The 7,312-nt window shown below is 62.9% G+C and overlaps 1 long non-coding RNA gene across 1 annotated transcript; it reads left to right on the top strand.

The window, feature by feature from the left end:
* The first annotated feature begins 1,672 nt into the window (after positions 1-1,672).
* On the top strand, positions 1,673-2,836 carry LOC147582143 (uncharacterized). The gene is made up of 2 exons (XR_015249854.1): positions 1,673-1,803; positions 2,314-2,836. It is a non-coding gene; the product is annotated as an uncharacterized LOC147582143 (long non-coding RNA).
* Positions 2,837-7,312: the final 4,476 nt, after the last annotated feature.

Here is a 7,312-nt window from a genome sequence, read left to right as displayed (position 1 = left end):
GCCCCTTCTTCCAGGGAGACCCCTGGCTTCCTCCCAGCTCAAAGGAGCTCCCGCCTCTCAGGACACCCCCCCCCCATCTCACCTCCCCCCACACCTGCCTGCTGCCTCCTGGCTGCTCCCCCAGGCGGCCACACCTGTGCTCCAGTCCCCACTGTTCTTGCTTGTTCTTGGAAGAAGGGGATGATGCTCCGGGAGCACCTGCTAAGTGCTGGCCCCCTGGAGGCACAGCTCCCGTGATTCCAGAGCGTCCACCACCCTCCGATGAAACTTCTCTCAGCTCCTGGAAGTCCCGTGCTCTCCTCTGCCCGGCTTCTGCCTGGACCATCCACACTCCATTTCCTGTCCCCCACCCCTGGAGGTGTCCTACAGGCACGAGGCCACCCCTGCCACGCACCCACAAACTCCCAGGGCCTTCGGGACTGCTCGCCCGGTAGACCTTCCCGGAGCGCCTGTGCGAGCCGAGGACGAGCCGTGTGGAGCGAGGATCCGGGCAGCACTGGGCCCGCGTCCCCCACGGGATGCAAGGCCTCCCAGCTGCCTCCCCGGGGACTCCCCGTCCGTGGTCCCTCTCTCTCCCGACCCCGGCTGCAGCCGCAACACCAGCTTCTTGGTCCCCGGAGGTCGTTCTGCTCAGAGCTAACCGGGGACGGTGGCCACGTCCCTCTCTGGCACCCACGGTGGCCTGGAACATTCCGCACTCCGGGAGTGGACTTCAGGGGTGCGGAAGGCAGGGTCCCGGATGTAAATTCAGCAGCAACAGGCCAGCAGGCAGGAGGGGGGCCGGGGGCCCCTTCGTGCCATCAGGGAAGAACCTTGGGTGACCTTGGAGACCCTCCTTCCCTCCTGGGGCCTCGCTTTTCTCATCTGGGACTGGAGGGCCTGGGGCCAGAGCAGGGTCTCCCGGCGCAGGCCCCGGGGACGCTGGTGTCCCTGAGCGGAGCCCGGCGTGGCGACGTTCATGACGGACTCGCACGTGGGTTTCAGACTTCCGGCCCGGGAAGATTTCTCCCCAGAACTTTCACCCAGAAGAGGCCAGTAGGGGGTGAAAATGAACAAAACGGAGCACACTTAACACCACACCCGACAAACACGATCTCTTATCGAGTGGGTGTCACGGGCGCACGGCGGCACGGCCGGTCCTGGAGCGCTTTACCCGGCGGAGGCAGCGCCCGTCCCGCGAGCCGCCCGCGGCGCCCCCCTCCGTCGCCCGTCTGTCCTGCGAGTGCTTGTCCTTCTGTGACTGGCCTGTGTCACTCGCCCGAGGGTCCCCCACACCCTCCACGGTGCCGCAAGCGATAGAATTTCCCTCCGGAGGCTGAATGCCGCCCCCTTGTCCGGACGCCACCCCCCCCCGGGCTGCCCCCCACGACTCGGCTGCTGCCAACCTGGGCGGGCGAGCCTGTCTTCGAGCCCCTGCTCTCAATTAGTTCGGGAACCCACCCAGACGTGGAACTGCCGGGTCACGTGGTGATTCTATTTTTAATGTTTCAGAGGAAGGCCGTGCACCAGTTTACGTTCCCCCCAATGGTGCTGGAGGGTTCCTGCGTCTGGACGAGCTGAGCGCATGAGGGAGGCTGCCGGGGCAGCACGTGCAGGGAGCGGGGGCTGGATTCGTGCCCCGACCGCCCCGCCCCCCATTCTGACGCCAGGGTGGCCCGGACGCCCTCTCTTTCCCTCCCCCGGACCCCGCGTGCCCACGGGGCTGTCCGGGTGCAGGGTCCCCGCGTCCAGAAGGACTGGACGGAGGCACAGGTGCTGGGGGCTGTCATGTGCCCAGGACCCCACCTGGAGGGCGGAGCAGAGGTACAGGGGCCCTGATGGCCACAAGCCCCGGTATTTCCCTCCCTCCCTCCTTTCTCCTTTCCTCGCCCCTCCTTCCTCCCTCCCTCCCTCCCTCCCTCCCTCTTTCCTTCCTTCTCCCCCCCACCCCAACCCCACTCCACCCTCTCCCTTCCTCTCCCTTTTCCAGGGGTAAAATGGTAACATTCTTCAAAACCATGTCTGACCTGGAGTCCAGCGGGAGCCCTCTGAAGTGGGATTTTCTGCCTCCCCTCCCCTGCCCTCCCCCCCCCCCCCCCCCCCCCGACACCCCCACTTCATCTCCCTGAGTTAGGACAAGGTCGTTCAGAGGCCTGGCTTGTTGATAAGCTAAGGTTTTTCTTTCGCCAAACCTCAGGACACAGGGACAGAAGTCCCCCTTCTTGAGGTTCTGGAATGGGGGCGGAAGTCCGAGGGCATCTTGGGGACTTTGGGACGAGCCCGTCCTTCCCTTCCCATCTGGTGAGCGGTTCTCTCTCTCTGTCTCTCTCACAGGGCTGCTTCCCTCAGGACAGTTACCTTAAGGAAAATTCTGCCTATGAGAGATGATGCCACGGTGCGATTTGACCGCCTCGGGCAAGATCGGGTTGGACATCGAGGTGCCCGGGACCCCTCCCCGCAACAGCCAGACTCCCCGCGGCGGAGGGGGGCCTGGGAACGCAGGGGCGCCCGCTCTTGGAGGTGAAAGCCCACGTGTCTCGAACTCGCCTCCCCCACCCCAGGCTCGGCCAAACCGGTCTCCCGCTCAGAAGGAGGAATTCGATCAAATGTTAATCCTCTCCACATGTAGAATATTCCAGATAGCCCCGAGCTCATAGTGCCTTTTGAACTTGTGAACAGAAATTGATTCAAGGTGACGAATTTGTAATCAGTTTATGATTGATGGGCCGCGTTTCCAGAAAGGCAGCTCTGTGTCCTTTCCTCCTTCCCGGGAAGCAAATGTGTTTCACTTTATCTGCCCTCATCTCAGGACCCGGAGGACCAGGCGAAAGAAAATAAAGTCAACTGCAATATTTAACTTGTATTAGAACAGATGCCACTTAATTAAGGGATCAGTGGAAAGGAAGTGCTAAAGTCGAGCCTCGGCTACTCCCCTCCCCGTCTGGACAGAGGGCAGATCGGATGTTAAACTATTAGCGTGATTAGGTGAATAATGACTTTGGACCTAATTTCACTGGATTGGAAAGAGAGCAGGGACAGGATGAGAACAGAAACATCTGTTTGAATATTCTAATTTCAAAGGGTAATTGCGGAATTCCCCGCGCAGGCCGCCCCCAGCCCTCTCCCTTCTTGTCTTCCTTCCTTTCTTTTCTTTCTTGTGTTTTAATCGAAACTGCCTTGAAGTGACTCGGAGTTCAGCCCCAGCAAAGTTCAGCTGGAAGGTTCCCAGGGCAAGAGCGCGGGGTGGGGGGGGGGGGGGACGAGGGGAGCGGAGGGGAGCCGGAGGGCTGGCCCGCGGGGCGCGGGTGGGGTCTGACCCGGCCCTGGGTCAGGGGGTCTCTGAGAATCCCACGGGGCCCCCCGCGCACCTCCACGCCCCGCGTGGCCCAAAGCCTCCGTCCGGCAGGTTCTCAGACCTCTTCCTGCTGCCCGCACGCTCCCCCCGTCTCCGGGTGCTCCCCAAACCCAGGCCCGAGCCCCACCGAGCGAACCTCTTCTGTAGCCTCCGCCGGTGTCTTTGGCAGAAAGACCCTTCCAAGGCCCGGTTCAGGCAGCCCATGTGACGTCACTGAGCTGACGTCGCCGGGAAAGATCGCGCCTTGGACCCCTCACCCTGCTTCCTCCGGGTCCTTGTCCGTGCGGTTCCCCCGCCCGGACACCCTTCCTGGCCCTTCCCGGCCCCGAGAAGTGTCTGCTGGTCCCCGAGGGCCAGGCCCCCAGGTCCGGGCCTTGTCGGGGCCTCCTCCAGACGGGGCTGGGCCTCCTTCGCCTCCGCCCCCGAGCCCGGAGCCACACGCTCCCCTGGGGCAGCGCGTCCTCACTCCCACGCCACCTACACCCACACCCCGAACGCCACCCTCTTGCTCCAGCTTGACTCATTCGACAGCCGTGTTTGAGCGACCGCTCTGTGCTGACTGTCAGAGTGATGGGAGAGACCCGGCCCCGGGGTCCCGGGGACCTCACCACAGAGTGGATGGAGAGATGCCCCAGGAGCCTCACTGGGGGCCGCAGGAAGGGAGGATAGCTGAGGATCCTTGGGAAAAGGGAGGTTACAGAGACCTAATCCCGGTGGGGTTGTGACAGGCTCCCAGCTGGGCCAGCCTGGATGGCAGCGCAGGAGGAAGGACGGCGGGCTGCAGCACAGGCGGGGCTCGTGCAAAGGCCCCGGGGCGAGCTCAAGCTGGCACTGAAATCAGACCCTCACGGGGCAGGTGAGCGGGCAAGGCCAGCAGAGCCCCCGCTAGGATGCAGGGGGCAACTGGGCTTTGTCCTCAGGACAAGAGAGACCCTGAAGGGGCTTAAGGAGGGGAGGGGGAGGGGGCAATCTCCAATGCTGGAAATCAGAGTTGATCTTGGCAAAGATCACAGACACACGGTGCAGACTTCCCAAGGGCAACAGGAGGGGTGAGGCCTGTTCGTCCCCGAGCCGCAGCCGCCCCTCCAGTTCCCTTAAGGCCAGCCTCCAGGACCAGCGCCTAGCTTCTCCCGGGTCTCTGTCCAGAGACAGCTCGTCGTTTCGGAGAACGCCTGTGTGAACCCGCCGTCTCCGTGCTCGCTGGTTCCACACCTTGCTCTCTGCCCCTGCGTGCCAAGGGTGTGTGTGTGTGTGTGTGTGTGTGCACGTACACGTGGCTGTCCACCGTGCACCAATGTGCTTGAGAGGCCACTGCGGGACAGGACAGAACCCCCGCGGTGGCTGGAGCTGAGCTTGGTCAGGCCGCAGGGGACGGGGACACTAGCCGGTTCACACCCTGAGTCCCTGCTTATCAACGGTCTGTGCAAATGCGAGCAGGGTCCGGGGTCCCGCTTTGGCTGGCAGGGCAAGAGCAAGGGAAACACAGGGCCACGTGCTTGTGGGGGCAGCTGGGGGCAGCCAGGGGGGCTTCAGGGGGAGCGACAGTTGACTAGTGAGCATGACCCCCGACAGACATGGGAAGTGCCTCCGGGGATCACTGATCCCCTCGTGCCCAGCGCAGAGGGGGCCCGCAGCCGCTGCAGGGGGCTTCCTGTGCCCCAGCCCCTCCCCTGGCTCGCCCGCCATCCACGCCGGACACCGACACGCGCCCGCCTAGCGCCTTCTTTCCCCCGCCCCCATGCTTTTCTCACACTCGCCCCGCTCTGTGCCAGGCTTAGGTGCCAAGCAAGGCGGAAGGCAGGGCGGCCTCTGGAGACGCTCCTTAGGCCCGAGAAGATGCCCTTTCTTTCCAGGCGAGGCTTTCAGGTGGTGAGAGCAGAAGGGCCCCCCCCCCAGTCTTGTTTCAGCTTCTAGAAGGTCAGCAAGTGCTTCTTAAGCACCTACTATGTGCCCACCCTGTGCTGGACACCGAGCCCCTCTGGACGGCACGGTGGCCATGTGACCCAGGGATTCACTCCCAGGGTCGTCACTCAAGAGAAATGCAACACCGTCTACAGACAGACTTGCACACGAGTGACGACAAGGGCACAGAGCCGAGATGTAGCGACGGTCCAAACGCCCGCCCGTGACGCGGGATAAACGCACCGGGGCCGCCCACACCGCGGGATGGTACCGGCCGGGAGAAGGAATGGGGTGCTGATACTGGTCGCCACGTGCTTGAACCTCACTTCACGCTTGGGGCGCCTGACGGCTCAGTGGGCTAAGCGCCCGGCTCTTGATTTGGGCTCACGATTCGTGGGTTCGAGCCCCGCGTCTGGCTCTGCACTGACCGCTGGAGCCTGCTTGGGATTCGGTCTCTCCCTCTCGCTCTCTGCCCCTTCCCCATCAAAGCAAATAACGAAACAAAAAAATCCTCACGCTCAGAGAAAGGAGCCAGTCACTGAGGGCCACGTTGTGCGACTCGTGTGCACACAGTGCCCAGAACGGGTAAGCCCAGAGAGAGGGCAGATCCAATAGCCACGAGGACTGGAGGCTGGGAAGACGGGGTGGGGGGGACAGCTAAAGGGTAGGGGGTTCTTTTTGAGGTGAGCGCCCGGCTGGAGGACACCTCCCGCCCCCACCCCAGCCCCCGCCCCAGCTCCAGCCGGGCGACAGCCACAGTCTGTGGACCCACGTGTCTCTCCAGGGCGGTGGTCCTGATGGACGCCACGGCCCGGAGTCAGGCACCAAGCCGGACCCACGCTGCGGGCCACACATCCTGGGAACGTGAACAAGCAAGTGAACGGGAGACCCCAGGGTGCCCGTCCACACCATCCCCCACCCGGGCCGGGCACCGCCGACGACACCTGGGCTCCGGTTCAGCTGCTGAGAAGGCGGATGCGGAATGATCGTGACACTCGATCAGAGATGGCAGAGAGGGACTCGGCCTGCAGCAGTCCCAGAGGGCTTCCTGACAGAGGAGGCGCTTGACCTGTGCCCCTGGTGAGGCAGATCAGGGGACAGTCCAAGTCACCACCCTACCCAGAGGAAGCAGGGAAGAGACAGGAGAGTCCGGGGAGGTCACTTGCCCCCACGCCTCTCCAGCTGGCCATCTGCGTGTGGCCGCTTCCTGCCCCTCGGAGGGAGGTGTTGAGACACGCGTGTGTGGCCCTGCTGTGGAGCCACGGGCACCAGTCTGGGAGGACGGACGTCACGTAAGGTTCCCTTGCACCCCTGCCCTTGGGTCGCGGCTGCTTAGCCAGCCTTTGATTTTTTTTTTTTTCAGTTGGACTGTAAATTGTTTAGAAAAAGTGTTTCCCCCCCTTCATTTAGAACGCATGTTCGTTATGGGGCTCCCGGGGGGCTTGGTCGGTTGAGCATCTGACTTCTCGCTGTTTGTGAGTTCGAGCCCCGCGTCGGGCTCTGTGCTGACGGCTCGGAGCCTGGAGCTGCTTCCGATTCTGTGTCTCCCTCTCTCTCGGCCCCTCCCCTGCTTGCACTCTGTCTGTCTCTCTGTCTCAAAAGTAAATAAACATTAAAAAAATTTTTAAAAAAAGTGTCTTTGTTAACAGTGAGGAGGACGGAGTGGGGCGTGGGCACGGGCTGTGCTGGGGTTTCACGGAGGCTGCCGTGTCTGCGAGGACAGGCGACCCCTCCGTGTGGGCCACGTGGGTGTGCACGTATGCAGGTGCGTGGTTGTGTGTGCAAAGGCACGCGGTGCACTTACATGCGCCCGTCTCGGTGTGCATACACGATTGTGAGCACACGCGTGTGCACATGCTGTGCATGAGCATAAGGATGCGTGTAAGCCTGTGTGCACGTGTGTGCGATAGACAGCCCCTGCACAGGTGGACTCCTCTCCTCCCCCCGGGAACCCTGTCCTTGATTTCCTCGGGACTTGTGCGCACGCAATGACGCTCTCCCGTACGCACGGCCCTCAGCAGCGGCATCTCACGGAGCCTCCGGGTCGATGTCTCTCCCTCCGCTGATTCTATGGAG

The sequence above is a fragment of the Puma concolor genome, chromosome B1 (assembly GCF_028749965.1).
Source record: "Puma concolor isolate L17-30 chromosome B1, mPumCon1.1.hap2, whole genome shotgun sequence".
NCBI classification, from domain to species: domain Eukaryota; kingdom Metazoa; phylum Chordata; class Mammalia; order Carnivora; family Felidae; genus Puma; species Puma concolor.
The sequence above is the reverse complement of the archived record's forward strand: the minus strand, read 5'-3'. Positions and strand labels throughout refer to the sequence as shown.